The following is a 20,762-nucleotide window of genomic DNA, read 5'->3' as shown; positions in this document are numbered from 1 at the left end:
GGCACTTTAGCCTCTTGCAAAAGCATTTACTGTAGGAGACACCTTAAAACAGAAGGGGTCTGTATAATAGACTCAGCTCATACAATTGCGACATTTATGTCAGAACCAGAAATATCAAGTCCAGTTTTAATGGCCTTAATCTGTTTGGCTCTTTTTTAGGTTACAAAGTTAATTGCAACAAACATAGGCTGAGTGTTCTGACACATTTGGTTCTCCTACCTCATTTAGTTGTCTTCCTCTTTCAGATGTTGACTCAAAGCATTCTGTGTCCAAGGTTCAGTGTTTCCCCAAATTGAAAGTTCTGTTTATATAGAAGCTTAATACAATGAGGAGTGATTTAGACAGGTAGATGCATTTACAAATCTCTTGGATAGTGAGCATTGGACTTATCAAAGTGAATACTGTATCTTTCCACATATCTGGATCCGTTACAGATGCTTCATTTATTGGTTAACAAATATGGTAGTGGCAGATTGAGGGAGGCACTTTTCAAAATGTATCTGCCAGACAAAGAAACACAGGCTTAATCCAAAAGCTACAGCTGCTAATTGAAAGCAGTGGCTTGGCCCTACCAGTGTTGTACCTTAACTGGTCTTGTGCCTCCATTATCTGAAAAAGGAACTGTAATGATATAAGATCACCTGGGTTGGCACATGGCTTTGCTCATGATAGTCACAGCATGACTAAACCATTGCCAACCCCCATTTATTACTTCCTATTAGAGACTAGGAGTTCCAAAAAATTATATTTTGCCTGTTTAATCATTTATACACTCTAACTGTATAAGAATATTGACGTTATTCCTTGGAAATACAAAATTATGCATGCGCATTATATAGCCGCCTTATTACACTCAACTCAAAGCTCTTTCTTACCTATTCAAAATGTAAAAATTACAGTAGTATGTTCATTTATTTATTTGTGGCTTTCCTACTGACAACTTATTTCGGGACTCAAATAAAACAAGCATTAAAATGAAAGATTAGCTCCAGTACCTATAGTGATCTACAGTATGGCTTTTTATCCTGGGCTTGACATCCAACTGGTACTTATATTCCGGTTAATCGGATGAAAGAAAACCCACAAATTCTCAGTCTGCTTTTCTTGATCATTTATTTAATTAGGTATTATAATTATGTAAACTGTATGTTTATCCATATGAATTTGTATTTTTCTGTTGTGATATTGAAAAGTCAATTAAGCTTTAGTTAGAAAGCCACATACAGTTAAAGGTAATTAATTGCACACAAAAATTTGATGTATATGCATTTATAAACAGGTCTTATGTCAGTTATCATGGCTCTGGCAGCAAGACCAACTGTAATCCACAAAATTGCTGTCTTTTGCGGAGTAAGAGTGCCAAGACAGGGGAGGTGGCATAATGTGATCATCTAGAGGATTAACAGCAGTGTTTAGAGAAGCTGAAAGGAAAAACTCACAAGCATGTCAATGTTGTGAGTGCTGACACTATCCCACTAGGCTGAGAGCCAACGAACCACGTCCAGTCGCCAGTGTGAGCAAGAAGCTTTAGAGGTACTGTGCTCTGTGTCATGTTTATCTTGTTCACATGTGCTTACAACTACTCACCTGTCCTTTGGTGGCACCGTCATCACTCCCATAGAGCCGGCTGAAGTGTCACTGCAGAGATTGCTGCACGGTGTGGGATGTTGCGTCCAGGTCCTATATTAAATATCTCACTTGTATTTTTTAGCAGTTGAAAAAGCTGACATTTTTTTACGTTTACATGTTTTTCAGATTCCAGTTTAAGGGAATGTAGGTTCAATCAAATACAGTAGGCTTTCTTCCATGTCTTGAGGGTTTGTAGCCAGAATACACTCATTTCAGCAAAAGAAATATTTCATTTAACATTAACTGTGAGGTGTTTTCTATAAAAACAAAAAGGATTCCATAAGAATGATCTCAGACAACTTGAATCCCATTTATGTCTACTCTTATTCATCTTGAGTAATTAGCAATTCAGTAATAAATGATAAACCACAACATTAATATCAAGGAAATTATTTTCATGTTGTTTATACTGTATTATAGTGCACAGTGGGTCCACAGCCTTTGTGGGGATTTAAAGTTGGGATTTATTCATCCCAAATTACTTGCTTTTAATCACACATTTCTGTTGTTTTGTTTTGTGATTTGATTTAGAATTTCCACATTTTAAATAAAATGACAGGAATAAAAATACTTGCTTGAACAAATCTTGTCACTGCTTGCAAATATCCTTAAAGTTGCTGGGTTTTATAATAAAAAAAGCATGTTTTCATTTATTCGGAAACTATTTCATATGAGAGTTCATGTGATATTACTTTCAAAAGCATATCTCTCTTCCCTCGGGAATGTTGCTACAAAGATTTTACATCTCTTAAAGAGTGCAGTGATGAGCAAAGTTTGTCTAGTCATTTTGATAACATCAACAGCTTATCATTTTCCTCAAAACTTTTCATAGTGTCATTTACATTAAAGCTCCCATGAGTGAAATAAACCACTAAATGATTTGCCTTGATCCAAAAGTCTTAATCAGCAGCGACTATAATTCTGAATATGCTTGTCAACTTTTATCTGTTATATTAGATATAATATCTATTATTATAATTGGTGGACAAGAAAAAATAAATTTCATTTGCATCTTTGATGTGCAAAGAAAAGGATCAACAGTTTAGGTATGATCTGACAGTTCCTGCAGAAAGTGATTATATGAATAATACTTGAATTAAACATAATCAAAGTAAAGCTGAAAGACAAATTTCCTCCAAATATGTTACTTATTTCCACTATGAATGAGTACCAAATTTTGTTTAATGTCAAATAACGCGGAAGGCGTACTATGTGTATGCCAGGTTAACAGGTTAATAGCTGATATTGTGTGCAAATTGTTATTGCAAAATAGCATATATGTATGTGTGTGTAATTGTTTTGTGTTGCTAATTGTAGCTCTAGGATATATTTACTGTTCCAATTCATTCAGCACAACAGCGACTGGTGTATCTGATTTTCTAAAGCCAACGAGAAAGTCTTTGTAAATTTGAATAGAAAAATCAAAGGCACTAAATTTAAGTTTGTTGTGTTATGTCTTCAGGAAAGCATGATCACCTTTCAATGATATAAAATGAACAGATGTTCATATCCTTAAACAGAAGAGAAAATCTATCTTTTTGTGAATCTATGCCCTTTTAGACTTTTAGACTTTTAGACTGTCTGTCTTTTCTATCCAGCAGGATACAGGAACAAAACTGTAAAGTTAAGAAAAGTGCATTTATAACCCATGTGAGGCACAGTGGTCCGCTGGGGCCCTGGGTTCAATTCCGGACCTGGGGTAGTGTCTGCATGAAGCTTGCATGTTCTCCCAGGAGTTACTCCAGGAGTTCTAGTTTCCAACCACAAAGTTAACCGTTTTCTGGGGAAAATTGGCCCTAGTTGCGAGTGTGAGTCTGTTTGTGTCTGGGTTAGAAAATGGGTGAATTTATTACGTACAGTACTTGGTTATAGCAGGTATTTCACGATATTTAAGATTTAAACACCGTGTTCCTTAAACTCTAGTTACAATGCAATGCAATGTTTGGATGATTTAGTGATCTAGTAGGTATGGTCAGAGTGGTTTCTTTTTTGCTTTTGGCTTTCCTTGTGTTCTTATGAGTAATCCCCTCATATATTGAGAATCTTTTTCGGGGAAGGTATTATCTATAAACTCTGAAATTACAGTTTATGAAAGATGGGTTCAGACATGAGTTTTTTCAGTGTCTGGCATAGTGTTTTAAAGACTTATAAAGTGCTGTTGAAATACCTTGTGGCCATGGCATCTATGGATACTGCTAAGCTGGAACCATTATTGATTGTCTAGCTTAATCAAAAAGACTTTGAACTACAAATAAACTCTTCAGCCTAACAGGTTTAGGTCTAATAATTGCTCTAAAATACCTCCATCAATTCAGGGTTTCTTTATTTTGTAATGGAAGAAAGAATATGAGCAAATAAATGTGCAAGGAGCTGGTATACCATATATACTCTATCCTTCAGTTTATATTTTGAGCCGTTTACCTTCCTTGGTTCCATGCTTTACTTGAATAAGAAATCCTCATAAAGGTGGGGATATGAAGAGTACTCTTTCCTTATCCCCAACTTTATGAGTCAGCTCAAAATAAGATCCCTTATACAGTAATTCAGTCTTGCAAAAGCCCAATTTGGTTTTGCATTTGCAAACTGCTCGTGGAAATATTATCACAATAATGTCTATGGGGGTAGCTACACTGCTCAGCAAAGATAATTCTTAATAGACAGGAAAGCGCTCAGCACACCATAGGAATATTTACTCTCAATGTTTTAGTCATTTGACCTGCATGCAGGCACTAAAATGTTTTTCATCACTAATTATTTTTACATTATCAAATATCCGAAATTCAGTTATTAGGGATCTGACCCCGAACTGAAAGAAATTCCATTTAAATGTCAGTGCATACTTCCAGGCAGTGTGTAGTTATCACTTACAGCATCTAATGGCCTTAAATAGCTTTGAGGGAGCACTAAAAGCTGAACTCTTTTCTTTTCAGCTAACTTCAGAAGCTAAAAAGCTAACTTCATCCATAAAACTATTTAGAAACAAATGTGCTTGTAATTTGCTCTGATGTCTTGCACAAAGAGTACAATAATTAACGCTCCTCATAATGCATTATGATTAAATAGAGGTGTATTTACAAAACCTTTGCTTATACTGTGTTTTCTTGTGTACTCTGGACTTTTCTTGCACATGCAGAAACAGACATCAATATTCTTAGAACCACAATATTCTTCCCAAGAACAGCAACTAAGAATTTCTAAAATGTCAAAACATTAGAATTATCAGGTACTCCAATTCTTTAATTGAGCACATACAGTACAGTACGTTACAATATCTCGGAATTTCTGCTTTATAAATTATAAATCATAGCTTGCTGACATTTCATAAATGTTCACAGAAGCATTTTTTATCCTCATGTACAGAATGAGCTTGAGCTTGAATTAAAAGTGAGAAACTCCCCTTTAAAAAAGAGCAAATGTTAGGATTATTTAAGAAACATTCAGCAACAGAGGGATGCTCTCTTCGTAGTCACTAAAAGGCTGTGTGTAGTTCAAACATGATTTTAAAAGGAAATCTTGGTCAAAATAAAACTATATATGTGTCAGTTGAGCTGATGATTATAAATAATTCTGTAATCTTTTAATTAAAGTTTATATAGAAGAAAGGATTTCTTTCCTATTCCACAAAAGGTAAAGAAATCATAACCTTCACATCTTAGCTTACCAGCTTACTTGTGTTTCATAGCTGCTTTTGTTTCTAAAAATGGTGAATACCAATTGTCTGATGCAAGGATGTTTATTGTACATCATTATATGAAGGGTCTCAAAATGTCACCAATGCCTACTGTATAAGCAAGTTTACTTGAAAGAATAGTGTGAAGTATTCTAAGGTAATTATTTCTTTACATGGTATAAAGGTTATGGACTTTTGTGTCCATCTTAGTCACATAACTGCATTTGGTTTAATGTATTGTAAAAATTGTGAAAATTGATCAAACATGTTCTTATTCTCTTAAAAAAGTAAAGGGGATTTATGTTAACAATACTGTTGTCTGTCCCCTTCTAAAAATTGCTTTTTAACCACACCAGTCTCACTTCTCACAACACATCAGTCATCCTGTGATCTCAGACGATATAGCAGTCAGTGAGCTTCTAATTAAAAATGTGTGCTTTACGTTGTCTTTGATATTTGATAGGGAATGCTGAAACTGTAAAAAGAGACCACCCTGCTTTATACATCTGATGAACAGCCTCCACAAAGTGAAACTCACTCCATGTGCAGGGTTCCCATTTCACTGCTCAGTCTGAAGCCAGAGATTAAAGACCTTTTCACTGGTCAAAATTTCCAAATTTTTCACAGAAAAGCCAAATAGGATCATTTAATTTTTAGGATCATGACCATTTTTCCTCGTATAACCTTAAATAATTTCTCCTGAGCAATCAACATGTAGTTCCGCAATATTGCGCAACATATGCTTGTATAGAAGAATTTTGTTATTTGACCCCAGTACATTTCTTTTCACAGACCTAGTTTTCCTCAGATAACATCACCATTTAGTTGCAGGACAAAAAACCCGTCCCATCTCATACTATCCTCTTGTCCCCTTAACTTCTGTAATAATGAATGTTTACCACAAAGGCAGATGCTTTTTCCAATTTTTCCATTTAAAAATGTCACATTTCATAAAGGTGTTTATGTAAATGCAGAGGATGATGGTTTAATAGAAAGAGAGATTTTTATCTAAAATGTCTATAGTAACTAGCAGATATTTAAATCTGCAATGGGTAGACTAGGTACTGTAGTGTGTTGAATGTTTACTGCACATTATGATTCTAGTCCTTTATACTTTAAATTGACTGTTTTGGATCATACCAGAAACTACTGTATAATTCACAAAGAGATTTTTGTTTGTCATTTTGAAAGGGATTGAAATTGGAGAACTGTGTTTTTTTAAAAAACAAATACGTTTTCTAGGACTTTGCTTGATTAGACCTACCAGTGCTAAAATTTGCCGTATTTATTCATTAGCTGTTTTTATCTTCTCTTTATACTTACGTTAGGCGTTAAAAGATGCTGGATGGTTTTAGGATATTATTCCGGACTAGATTTACTTCGTGTTGTGGTTTGGGTTAGCTTTAGTGTGTAGGATAAATTTAGATTGGGTAGTCTGAAATTTAATCTTAAAAATATTATAATGATGCAATTTTTTTGTTTTAATGAGAATTTGCCCTTTGTCTCTCAAATGTTCTCCACAATACTACCATGCTCAAAAGGGGGAATGTCTTATCTTCTTACCCTTAATCTTTGTCTTCTGATTTTTGCATTTTGTAAATGAGAGATTAAATTCAAAGCAAGCCTGGGAATCTGAAAGTCAATTTTCTTCCCTGATTTTGGTATTTTCCCTCTGCCTTTGAACACAAGCATGATAATGAATGCCATCAATTTTCATCCCAATTAAAGTGTTTATCACAGCTTAGTTCACCTATAGTGTTTTCGTTGCTGGGTGAGATGATGAATTTTCATGAAGGGCAAATGCAGCACTTCAGCTAAAAGATTACCCTGTACTGGGATTTAGCTTTGGAGAAGGAATTAACTTCTCAATTTGTCTGCTTTTTTCAAAACAGACATACAGTACAGTATAGATCCACCAAGTAGAAGGGCTTTGAATTGTTATTCTTTAACTCTTATTTCCTCTTATTATACCACAAAGTAGAAATAAAGTTTCAAAAAGGGGATATTCAGAATTAATCTAAATGATAAAAGGAGTGATTTTATTGAAGCTGTTAGTCATCAGCAATAAAATGTACTCTTACTTTGTCCCTTGGCCTTTTCCTTCGAAGGACATTGTTCTCTTAAGCTGAGAAAAGGAAACAGCGATGAAAGATAAAAAAATAAAATGAATGAGAAAAATAAAATAAAACGCAGTGGGCAGGATAAGCACCGTTCAAGGACACAAAATACAAAGAAGCATATCGCAACATCACTTTTTAAATATAATTGGATATAAAATGGATAATTGATCCAAGGATCTCACCCACTGGTTTTTCGATAGAAGCCAGAATTTCATCTTTGACAAAATGGCTGGGTAACATGTTCCAGGCACCCACAACCCTTTGTGTAAAAAATGTGCCTTCTGCCCTGAGCTTTAAATGCTCTCCATGCTGGTTTATTAAAAAAAAACTCTCACGCCTTTTTTACTTGATGTAAGCACATGAATTTTAATAGTGTCTGCTTACCAAATTTTACAGTTTTAAACAATTGCTGTTTACCATAGAACCTCATATACAAATGAGCGTTGGAATAAGCAATAGAACAAACCCATCTTGAACTCATGAAAATTAATGTAATGCTTCTGAAAGCCTACATAATGCTGCATGTCTTGTTTGAAGAACAGCAGTTTTGAAAATAATTGGGTATACATACTTTTAAAGTAACAATACAGCACAACAATTTTGTCAACTGGTGAAACACATAAACATCTCCCCTAGGATGATTCTTTTTTTGTTCATAATTTTAGTAGAATAGAGTGACAAAATACATTTAAATTCTTAACTATGTGAAATAAAATGACAGTGCTTTCTACTAAAGTGTGGCACCTGTTACATTACTTTTTACATTTCACTCTGATAGAAGTATTTTTCATATTGGAAATTGCATCACATGGAAGTTGATTTCCATTAATTCTGGCTTATTGCTATTTTGTTCTTTTTCCTGCTTTCTCAAGAACCCCAAAAATTAAAGAAAAATGTGACAGAATGGAAATAATGTATGAGTTCAAGATTTGTACACAGAGCACAAACAGAAAAGGCCTGGAGCAGAACTGTAGCTTAAAAGAACTTCCTGACAGTTGTGAGGATACATATGGATACCCTGAGTCAGAGATATTAGTTCTTCAGTCGGATAACTTCACAGACTGGCAGTGCATTATGAATTCATTTAAACCTGAGCTTTTTTCTATGAAAAGACAATGCATTTACTGTAATATACTGTAAACAGTACAGCATACTGTATATTTGGAATTCATTAAAATATCATTATGATCATTAATTTTAATAACTGCTAATCCAAAGTACAGTCATGGTAGCAATGTTCCCTCCAATTTACCCAGAATTTTATATTATTGTATTCACCAATACCTAAAGTATGAATTGCAGGTGGCTACGTATTAAGGTTCTTTAACAAAACTGAACAGAATAATTTTGAAAGTTCCACTGAACATATTCACACTGTAAAACCCTTTAAAAAAGTAAAAGACTTCCATTTCTTAAAACCTAATTTGCTACTAATTGTTAAACTTTAAATTCATTAAATTGTAGGTTTGTGAGTAACTTGCTAGACAGTTTATAAGATCAAATATGCATAACACTTGTGTATGTAGCACACTTACACATGGTCATGGACCAAAGTCATTGACACAATATTAAGCTGTTTATTATGCCTTTGTTCCTATAATCCAACCTGTTTAAGATTTTTATGTTTAATGCAGCCATGTAATGACTTTTTGTGTACAATTATTTGCTTCTAATATTAAACACTCGCACTTGTAAAGTGTGGCAATAATATATGCATGCGTACAGTACATTTATGGGGAAAAAAATCGTTTTTTATTTTTTAATACTTTTTGTTGCCATGATCCTAGGGGACAAAGCTTAAGGCTTCATATTTAGAGGTTCATGAGTGTTAGAAAGAGGCATCAAACTCTGAAGGCATATCAAGGAATATCAAATTATTGTTTTTTATTTTTGTTTTTAAAATTATTTATATTAAAATGTTATATCTATGTAGATTTTGGTATTTTAGCGATATACTGCATATTTGTGAAAAAGAAAGAGTGCCTTATTCCCTTTTCTCAAATCTCATTTCTTTTCTTCCTGCCATTTCCCTAAATGATTAATTGAATAAAGGAATTCAAAACGGAAATCACTGTCTGAGGAGATAAGATATTTTTTTTTACTGTGTGTGATTGCACTCTAGCAAAGTTACTAGAAATTCCACACTTGATAATAGAAACTTTGTTGTGCTGAATGTTTCCCCTGCTTTTTTCTGCCTTTTGTTTGGAACCACAATTTGTTTGTAGGTTATAAACGCTGCACCAAACAACACCGTAGTGATGGGTTGTTTAGCATTATGCATATTTAATGACTTGTCTGCTTAGTGATGCAACATTTAAATGAGAAAATTAAAAATTTAAAACAAAATGATTTCCCATGGAACAACACATCCCTTGGGCCTTTTTTGAGAGTAAACATAAAAATAGTTGACATTAATGTTACATGCACTTAATATTATAGTTGCAAGATGTAAGATCTGTTGTGGCTAATCATGGAATCACTAATTACCTGATGAATGCCAATCTTGCTTAATGTAACTGAGTTGCCAGGAAATAGGAACTAGTTATATATTCTAAAATTGTTTCTGCTCTCTCCTTCCCAGAACAAAAGGAGGGTTGCACACCTGGGTGTTTACCCAGTAATCCTGAAAATGTACCTAGCTGCTTTTGGAAGGGGTCCCTAGTGTGTCTTTCTCATCTCAGGGCCACATGCATTCCAGCTGTGAACCCGAATTCTATTTTTTTTAGATCCATATCTTCAGGCAGCCCATTGGAATTACCTTATCTATAGTATACCTTGTGGGATTTCATGTACTGTACTGGGATATACTGTCCAATCACCTCTCAGTTTTCATTGTTTTAAACTGTAGAGATTGTGTCCCTTTAACCTGTCTCTTTATGAAAACCTTTCTGAAAACAAAAATGAATTTTGTTGATCTTCTTTGACTCTTCTTAAAGATATAATATGTCTGTGTTGTGGTGACCTTAACCAAACACAACGTTATTAATGGGGGTTTAGTAATACATTGTAAAGGTTTAGCATATTATAATGTCCCTTAATTATAACACTCTTGCTGTAATAATCAAGCCTCCTGTTTGCTTTTATTTTTCTGTATGTATGTATTTTAGTACAAATTATGGGACATGTGTCTAATTTATAAAACATCTTTGCATAGTTTGCAAAACATAACTTACTGAAACTCTGTTAAGGTGGCCCTTATTTACATATATTTAAAAGTACATCAGTGATCATTGTGATGCTGTGCTTTACAGTTGTCAAAGCCTGCTCAATCAGGTTTGTGTCTCTTTAAACATGGAAGCTTGGTAGTTGTTTTAGCTTTTAAAATATGTCCTACAGTGAAAATAGCACAGAAACCTGTAAGCATGCAAAATGGATATGTTGAAACTTTTATATGTTATGGGTTGGTGCATTCAATGACCATTTTATACCAATAGAACTCAGCATGATATCACAGAAAGGTGCATTTATACCAAATAAACTGAAATTACCTCATAAATATTAATTGGATCCACTGCAATTGAAGCATTTTTTCACTTTCCAAAATGCCATTAGCACTGATTTACTGAGAATGCCACCACCTGCAGTTGTGGTTATCCCGAGACACACTGAGATGCAACTCTGTGAAGCTTTGTCATGAAAAAGTAATTGCAGTTGGAAAGCTTCTGTACTGTTATCAAGAGAATGAAAAGAAAAATTGGGGGCAGGGTTAAAGCCATTTAATAGTATAATCGATGAACATTTAATTCACCCGGAGGTCCAGTACAGCAAAAGATAAGTACAGTTCTCCCGAGCTTGCCAATAGATGTATGGTAAATGTGGACCCAACAGAAAAACTTCTATGGAAGCAAAAAATAAACTACTGACAAGGGCATAGAAATCACATAAATGGATTATGAACATTTAACAATTCAGTTTCTGGGTAGCTGAAATTTGTAGGTTGAAATCAGGTTTTATTATCAGAAAGTTAGATGTCAGGATATTGACTTATGTTTTGTTGTGTGTGGAGTTTGCATATTTCCCATGTATGTGTACTGGTTATGTTAATTGGTCTCTAAATACACAGCACTCTGTGATGCACTAGCATGTCATTCAGCATGTAGTCCCACCTTGTGCTCTATGCTTCCAGGATAAGTTGGGTATGACCCTTCTATGACCTTTTTGAAACTGGATATACATACAGTATGTAGAGCTCTTTAAGCAGCAAAGATGGGTTCAGTTTTCAATGTTTAAAATTAATTAATTTAATCTCTCATGTCATGTCAGCCAGCAGCCATATCACCCTGCAACTCACAACTGGCAGCCCACTGAAGCTCAGCAGGTGTGAGCCTGGTAAGTACCTGGATGGGAGACCTCCTGGGAAAAACTAAGGTTGCTGCTGGAAGAGGTGTAAGTGGGTCCTGCAGGGGGTTGCTCACCCTGCGGTCCATGTGGGTCCTAATGCCCCAGTAAAGTGATGGGGACACTATACTGTAAACAGGCGCCGTCCTTCGGATGAGACGTAAAACCGAGGTCCTGACTCTCTGTGGTCATTAGAAATCCCAGGGCGTTTCTCGAAAAGAGTAGGGGTGTAACCCCGGTGTCCTGACCAAATTTCCCATTGGTCCTAATAATCTCCATTTATGAATTGGCTTCATAACTCTGCTCTCCTCCCCACTGATAGCTGATGTGTGGTGAGCGTTCTGGCGCACTATGGCTGCCGTCACATTATCCAGGTGGATGCTGCACATTGGTGGTGGTGGAGGGGAGTTTCCATTACCTGTAAAGTGCTTTGAGCGGAGTGTCCAGAAAAGCGCTATATAAGTATAAGCAATGATTATTATTATTATATATACACTTCCAGAATTCCTATACTGAAAATGAAATGCCACTGCCCAGAATACAGTAGATAAGAACTCCACGCTTCTCAGAACAGTGGAGTAATGAAATCTATACCAGCACACATCACAGTTTTGTTTCTTTCAGCTTCTTTACAGCCAAACAGTTATCTGCATATTACAGATATAGGCAAAACATGATTGTTTTTTTAAAGAATAATCTGAATGAGTGACCTGAAAGGTATGAGTCCTTGGCCCACTTGTTTATTGATCTTGAAAAGTACTGTTTTGCGAGACATGATTCTATAAATCATCACTATTACATTGCGACATGTGGTACATGCAGCTCTACTAGCAGAAGAAAACTCTACACAAGGTATAGTTAGCTGCACCACTTATCAAATGCAAACTCTCCTCCTTTTTCACATCTATATCTCCCATCCACAGAGAAAAGTCTTTAGTTAAATCACATTTGATTATGTTCGCACTAATCGATGCTACAGTATACAGTATGTCACAAACACGGACTGAAATCCGTGTCAGATCTTGTAGAAGACCCAATGAGATGCGGTAAGAGCTGGAGAAAACAGGAGGCGTGGTTAAAGGGAACACACAGGGGTTTAATAGTGCACAAAATAATAGTGACAATCCGTGAGTCAGTGTACGGGGCAGGTCAAAACACAGTCCAAGAGTCCATCAACAAGGAATCCATCCTGGGACGTGACAAAGTTAAAATCCCCGGGAGGGGGGAACACACGGACAGACAAAACATGGAGGTCCTCCAGACCTCGGGTTCAGGAAGCGGGAGGTGTCGGGGATGAGGCCTATGCCCTCAGGAGACGGACGTAGGGTTTCCTGGTGCTAGACGGGCCTCGTGACATCTTACCCTAACGATGAACCCCGAGGACTGGAGGAGCTGGTCTTTAAATAATAACGCTAAAAGGGTGCACCTGGAGAGCTTAATCACACGAACAATAATGGGAGCAGTGGAGCGCCCTCTAGGGAGGGATGTCGGGCGTGACACTATACAGATAATATTGTATTTCGAAAAGATTAAACAGAATGAGAAACCACTGATGGGACCTTTTCCACCCTAGGGAGAATGAAATTGTTCAAAGGAATCCCCCTCATCACTGACACACTTGAGTTTTGCTGTTTGGAAAGAGCTACTGTACCTTAACTGAAAGGGCTGAGATCCAGCAACATAAGATGCAATATTTCAATTTTTATCTCCAGCCATTATTTAACTGCTCTAAACTGGAAGATTTTATACATGTAGAACTTGAATAAAATAAACTACTAGAACTAAGAAAAATGGGTACTTTCCAAAAATATTTTTAAAATGCCTCTGTGATTTCAGTCTATGGTTTTAATCAGTTTTGTTGAAATACTCTCAAGATAAAGTTTCCACTCTTAAGCAACATTAACAGTTGAATCCATTAAAAGGGTACTTGGGCTCACTCTGCATGTTGATTACAATAATTTTATTGGGGTTTAGAGCACAGTATAAATACCAATGCTCTTTTCCTAAAAACATGGTGCAATTACAGGCCATAGTGCCAACTTTGCCAGGCACTACCACAACTTACACTTAATTTCTGTTTTCAATAACAATTTTGCTTTAAACTCACTAATTCAACCACCCACAAAGTCACTAGGATTTGAAAAGCATGCAATTAAGACACTCAAGAGACCTGTTAAGATATTTCACCATGTGAGAGAACTATGAATGAAAAACCTGACATGCGAAGTTCATGATCCTGCAAATATCTAAAAGATTGCAGAGCAAAGTGGCACCGTGAGGATGGATAGAGAAGTACCATAATGTTTAATTGCCAATGAATGTCACATACTGAAGCTGAAAATATGGCAGAATGTGATCTAAAGTAGTTAACTAATTATTAGGTCCAATTATCACTTATGTTTTCATGCTTGTCTAAATATTGGGAAAACACAGTCAAGTGAACAAACTTCTCAATGGCAATCCATAATCATCTCCAGTGAGAATCTAATTTCTCTTCTAAACTGGTGGATCTGCTATAACATGCAATGCAATTTCCACACAATATTATCTCTCATCACTTTATCAACTAGATATGATCCTGCTAGAGGTATTGCTTTTAATAATATACTCATGTACTGAATTCAACATTGACAATACTTGGTGACTTGGTGAATATAGACCTAGAACTGAAATTATATGATCTTAAAGCTGATCAACACATTTGTGTTCTCTCAAATTGACTACTGTAATGCTCTACTCTCTGGGGTATCTAAATCTACTTTAAACAAACCGCAGTATGTCCAAAATTCAGCAGCCAGAATCCTTATCAGATCTAGTGCAAGTAATCACATTACTCCTATCCTGGAATCCTTGCACTGGCTTCCTGTCAAATTCTGTGTACACTTTAAAATCCTCATGCTCACCTATAAGGCTCTGCATGGCTTGGCACCTCAGTACCTGTCTGAACTATTATCGCCCTACTCCCCACCTCGCAACCTTTGCTCTTCTAATTCTGGTCTCCTAAATGTCCCCCAAGCCCGTCTACATTGTATGGGTGACAGGGCTTTCTCCTGTTATATCCCCAAGCTCTGGAACTCTCTGCCCAAGGATATCAGAGAGTCACCTTCTCTAAACTCCTTCAAGTCTAGACTCAAAATCTTTTCTTTAGAAGAGCCTTTACTTAACTGGTTCCATTCTTCACCCATCTGCTTCTCTTAGTACCACCTCCTCTGTACAGTATATTGTGATTGTGTTTTATCTTGTGTATTCTTTGTATTTATTGTTGTTGTCATTCTTTGTTGTTGTCGTGCTTTGAGAAGTCACCTTTAAAGGCACTATATAAAATAAAGGTTATTATTATTATACACAATATTGTTGTGTGTGGGTTTTGGTCATTTTGGAAGGTAAGTACTCATGTATCTAGAACTAGAACTGAAATTACTGGATATGGACCAATGGGAATAGTTAAGCATTATTAATTTAATAGCTGTATGTCAAATCCATTTTACATATTTTGTGTTCCCATTTGAAAGACTGGAAAAGCCCATGCAGATTTGTAGAATGGTATTAAAGGGGACAGTAGGACTCTATCAAAGCTGTATTTCATCTTCAACATCTGTTTGCTTCTGTGAGACTTAAAAGACAGATGAAGATAAATGTTGAAATATCAGTTACCAGAATGTGATTCTTTTAGTATTCACAGGATACCATGATGGATGTTTGATTCTAGAATGAAACACTACAAAGAGTGCTAAAAACCTGAAGAGAGGTGCTATAAAAACTTGCAAGGCTTTAAGTAGTTTTAATGGTATATGCTTGCAGACAGATGTTACACATTAAACAAAGAGCATATACTGATCTGCTTGCTATTTTTCATTTCCACTTTCACTATGCACTGAATATTAATCACATTTTTCAGAAGAAGCCTAAAAGTGAAGTGACAATTAGAAATGTGACCAGAAATGTTGTAACTGAGGTGCTATGTCCATACAATTATTAGAGTTTCTATAATTATAATATGAAAATAGGATATAATTAAAACTATAATAAAACAATCATTTGGCAAAATATTTTATTGATGTTTTCAACTTTTACCACCTTTATCTCATTGAGGAAAAGAGTTTGTCTATAATTTGGGAAGTACAAAAACTGGTAATGCTTTTTTAAGATTTCAACAATTTGCTTTTGAAAGTATTTTTAATTTAATAACTTACAACTGCTTATAGTTAATACAGATCAAATTTGAAAAACATTTTTAAAAGATTGTTTTTTAACCCAAATGATCTCAAAACTTTAAATTGCACCCTAATTAAGAGGTGCTTGCTAAAATCAAAGCACTTGACACACCGTATGTTTAGAATAATGAGGTTTATATTTACTAAAAAGCTCTAAATACTTTTTCATGATGGTACCATATGTTCGTGTTTTGAATTATGCACATGATCTTTCAAGTATAAAAAAGGCCGTGCTGCATCCTATCCAACCTTGTTCAAAAGCTGCTTTTAACTTTTTTTGCCAAAAGATTTAATATCTCATTTTATATCTCATTTCACTTTTTCAAAGTGCCCACAGTCACTCATTCAAACTAGACATAAAAGCTCCTATGGTGAAATGATTAGTAATCAATGTACAGTATTAAACAACAAAACGCGTTGTCTGAGAATTACATCCACTTTCATCCAGTGGGCACAGAATGATGGAAGGAGAAATATTGTAACTTTCATTGATACTATACACAAAGCCAAGGCTATTTTAATTTCTTACATATGTGGGCATGCCACACATTTAATACCTTTTGGCTTATTCAAATAATTTAATCAAATTAGTGTAGATGACATATAACCTATATAATAACCTGTATCATAACCTTTCTTCACTGGTAATAATCTAAAGGTGAAAATTAATGAGCACTTCCCTTGGGATTTTTGATAGTGCATAGTTTTGGTAATATGGATTCGTGTTTCTTCCTCATTAAACTCACAGGTGAACTTGGTTGTTTATCAGGTGTTTCAAAGTATTTCCCTACAGTAAATGCTTTAATTTAGTAGACGTGTTTGTGGTTTCTCCGTAGGAGTTTTGCACTGAGGTTGTGACAATTGCTTGTAAAGGCTACTCTTTTTTTAAAGCTGACATTCAGTGAGTCAGTGGGTGGACTGTAGTTCGCTCAGCTTGCTGTCTGACCTTCCTATCCTGTATTCTACCCTGCGGTTCTATCAAAGGCCAGGCCTGAAGGGAGTCCCTCACCACTACCCATCTGTTTAGGCCTGCCATTTCAAACTCTTTGCCCTAAGCAAGCTTCATCAGCTGAACATAAAGTGCAGATGAGGAAGAATAATATTGACAATGCACACAGCATATAAGTGCCACAAGAGTTTAGTTCAGGAGCTGTGGGATTTGTGGTGCTTTGAATGTTCAACAAAAATGTCAAACATAAGCAGTGCTGATTGACAAACAACAGTTTGCATTGGAGTGCAGGAAAAGATTTAATCATATGCTTTTTTAAATTCATGCTTTAGTGTTATGTATCTCATGGGTGGGCACATTTTTCTTTAGACTCTAGAGTACTCAGTGGCAAGCTCGAAGTACATAAGCAAATTATCCGTTATAGATTTACATTTTTTGTATTAACATTAAATGTTACCTAAAACTGGAGACATATTATGTCATTAGTTATCAGGCTACTCATTAGAAGGTGCTACACTGCCTTAAGGCCTGCTTACAGTGCCCTTCAAAAGTTTTCAGGCCCTTGCACAGTTTTCACATTTTGCTGCTTTCAAGCGTGCAGTCATAACACCTTGAAGTAAAAAGTAATACTTATTGTATACACAACCTAATTTAAATATTTAAAGCAAAAAGTATATGTATGTATTAGACAAAATGGAAAAGTCATGATTGCATAAGTATTGGAACTCTGTGCTGTGACACAGCAAACTGTGGCACGAACCTAGGTGACACAGTTACTTTAACAGGTGCATCTCCTTTAACAGAGAGGCCTCTCTCTGTGTGCAAGAATATTCACATACTTGCCGAATGTTTCTGATATTTCTTGGATATTCCAAGCAAATACTCAACAGTAATGGAGAAGCAAGCCAAGGATAAAGTCCCTGAAAAAGCATAGATCAGGATAAGGATAGAAAGAAATAAGTCTCCCAATATCTCAGTGAGCACAAGTGAAAGGTACATTGTAGCACCCTGATACAGCCTAGATCAAGTCATCCCTTCAAACTGAGTGTCTGGGCGAGGAGGAATGCCGTGATGGAAGCCACAGTGAGGCCACTTTGAAAGAGCTTGAGATTTCAGTGATGGAGATGGGACAAAATGTGCATTTGTCAACCTCATCCGAAACACTTCACAAATTCTAATAAAAATGAAACGAGCAACCGAATATAAAGGGATAGCATGCTAAATTCTTTGGTTTCAACTCATGTGGCTGAGGAAATGACAGTGCTGGTGGGAGATTTGTGCTGTCACAGGGAGCGAATACAGCAACAGTGACATTGGGGTGGAGGGTGAGGTGTTGGACAAGATACATACAGTATGTGCCACTCTGTGTGCAGCAAGGAAGCTTTTATACAGTATGTAGGAAAGAGGAAGTGTGAGATTAGAATTTGTCCTTCATCAAGAAGAGAAGAAGGAAATCATCATAAAATAATACATCAGACCTCACATGGACTTTGCAGAGGTCCTGCAAAAATGTGGCGAAGGATGTTGTGGTCAGAAGAGACTAAACTGGTTCTGCTCAGTTGGAAAGACAAGCTGAGAATCTGTGGAACACTTATGAACTGCTGTCCATATGCGATCTCTAATCCCTAATTGCTCCATGAGAGAAATTGAGAAAACATTCCAAGAAGAATTTGCAAAAATTGTACCAAGCCAGTGTACAAATTAGGTAGGAACTTAACGCCCCCCCCAAAAAAATAAAAATAAAATTGCAACTGTAATGGCTGACAAAGAAATTTCCATCTCAAATATTGAGGTCACAGGTCTGAATACTTGTGCAAATCAACATATTTCAGTTTTATTTTAGCTTTTTCTTACATTAACTTTAACTAATCTTCCTCTTAGAATTTTTACATTTGTGTATCTAGGTTATGCATAACATATTTAGTTTAAAACATTTCATATGTATCATTTTGTAATTTCACAAAATTGGACCTCATACGTTCTGAATACTTTTACCCAGTTGTTAGACATTAATATTCCCTCTCTTTCCTTACTCCCCTACTCATTTCCAATATTTTACTGAGATAAAATCTATATTCAATATGTTCTGCTGCATATACATCATCTCATGTCTTTGCAGTTGCTGCCATTCACCATTTTTCTATTACAAAACAATTATAAACTGGCAAGGGTTAAACTTCAGCCTCTCCAACTCTAGCTCTCCTTTTACACATTGGAATGAAATAGTAATAGGAATTTGAAAATTGTATTGAAAACAGTACTGTGCAGTACTTCAAAAGGAATTGCATGCTCTAGGGCCGAAACTGAAAAAGCCATTTCTATCATATTGTTTCTTTAGTATCTTCTTAGTTCCACCCCATTGTTATTTCAGGCAGTTTTCTTTCTTTTACTATAAAATCAATGGCTCTTATTCAAAATTTGGCCTGGCATAACTGCCACAGAAAACCCCTGCTGTTTATTTTGTTTGCACAAATAAGGAAAATGTTTTGTAACAGAAAAAGATATAGGTAAGCAAATTCCCATACAAACAAGAAACAAATCTTCTCCTGTCTTTTCTAAAACACAGCCCTGAGCAGCTTTTCAGTGTTACATAATCAGCTAGGCCTTGATTATACCTACCATCACCTGTGCTCAATTACTGGGTTGTTGGTGGCCATTTTGGAGCAGTGACTGGTCTTGCCCCACAGAAACCCAAAATGGCCACCTCCTACAGAAACCTCACAGGACTACCTCAGGTGAGTCTTCCATTTATTTTGGGATTCTTTACTCCCACACATTATTTATTTTGTTGTTTGTTTCATTGTAAAATGCCTTGAGGTTGTTATGAAAGGTGCTTCATAAAATATGATAACTATTTTCCTTTCTTAGGCAAACAGAAATAATACAGGATTGTAGAGAATTGTTGTTTTTTTATATACAGTGTGTGGGTCAAAATGTGGCAGATGAAAGTGTGTAAATAGCAAATTATCTAAATTCTGCAGAAATATAAAGTATCAAACTACAACACAACTCCCCCCTCCCCCTCAGATTAAAAAACCCATATGTGTTTGACTGGAAATTTGTTTTGTTCTTCGCAAATCCCTAAGTACTATAAGATCAAGGATAATTTTCCAGGGGCTCAATTTGCAAAACCATTTTTTTTTTGCTCATGTGTGTGCATGTTTAAAAAGCAGAAACTGTCTCATTAAGGTAATTACTGCATTTTTGTTTGGCTTTGCTTTGTTAAGGAAAAAAATAACTGATTTATGCACTATTCTGCATCTGCTATGTGTGCACTTTTTCCTCATAGCTTTTCAGCTAGCATACACAACAGGAAAAAAGGAATTTTAAAAAAGGTAGTTATAAAATTAGTATTGTTTTACATTTATCTTGTCTATGAGAATGCTCATGTAATCTCTGCTTTTATTTAGACTGCAGTTATTAGTACTGTATCACCACTAATGGTATGACATGTTGACATTTTTCTTTCCTGTCTCTAAGTTAATAACTATGGTTTAGTAGCCTCAGATTACAGAACATTCTAGACTAGACACAAGGCACATAATAATTGTCTCTGTTATTTCTACATCTGGCAGGTGTAGAAGTTCGCCTGTACATCTCCTGGTGCAATGGGCCATTTTGTTTATATCTCTTAAGTGGGAATTGACACAGAAGATCCACATATAGCAGAAAGTCAATAAGGGTTTCATAAAGACAGGTGAAAAATAGTGTTCTTACATGATGCTGGATAAACTCTTCCAGTCTTTTCATAGTTACTATGGAAAGTTTTTTAACAAAATATCTATTGATTGGTTGATAATGAGAAACAGGGAATAAACCTTTCATTTGCTGTTCTGCACAGT

This window comes from Lepisosteus oculatus, chromosome 17 (assembly GCF_040954835.1).
Source record: "Lepisosteus oculatus isolate fLepOcu1 chromosome 17, fLepOcu1.hap2, whole genome shotgun sequence".
Lineage (NCBI taxonomy): Eukaryota > Metazoa > Chordata > Actinopteri > Semionotiformes > Lepisosteidae > Lepisosteus > Lepisosteus oculatus.
This window is presented reverse-complemented; position numbering follows the sequence as displayed.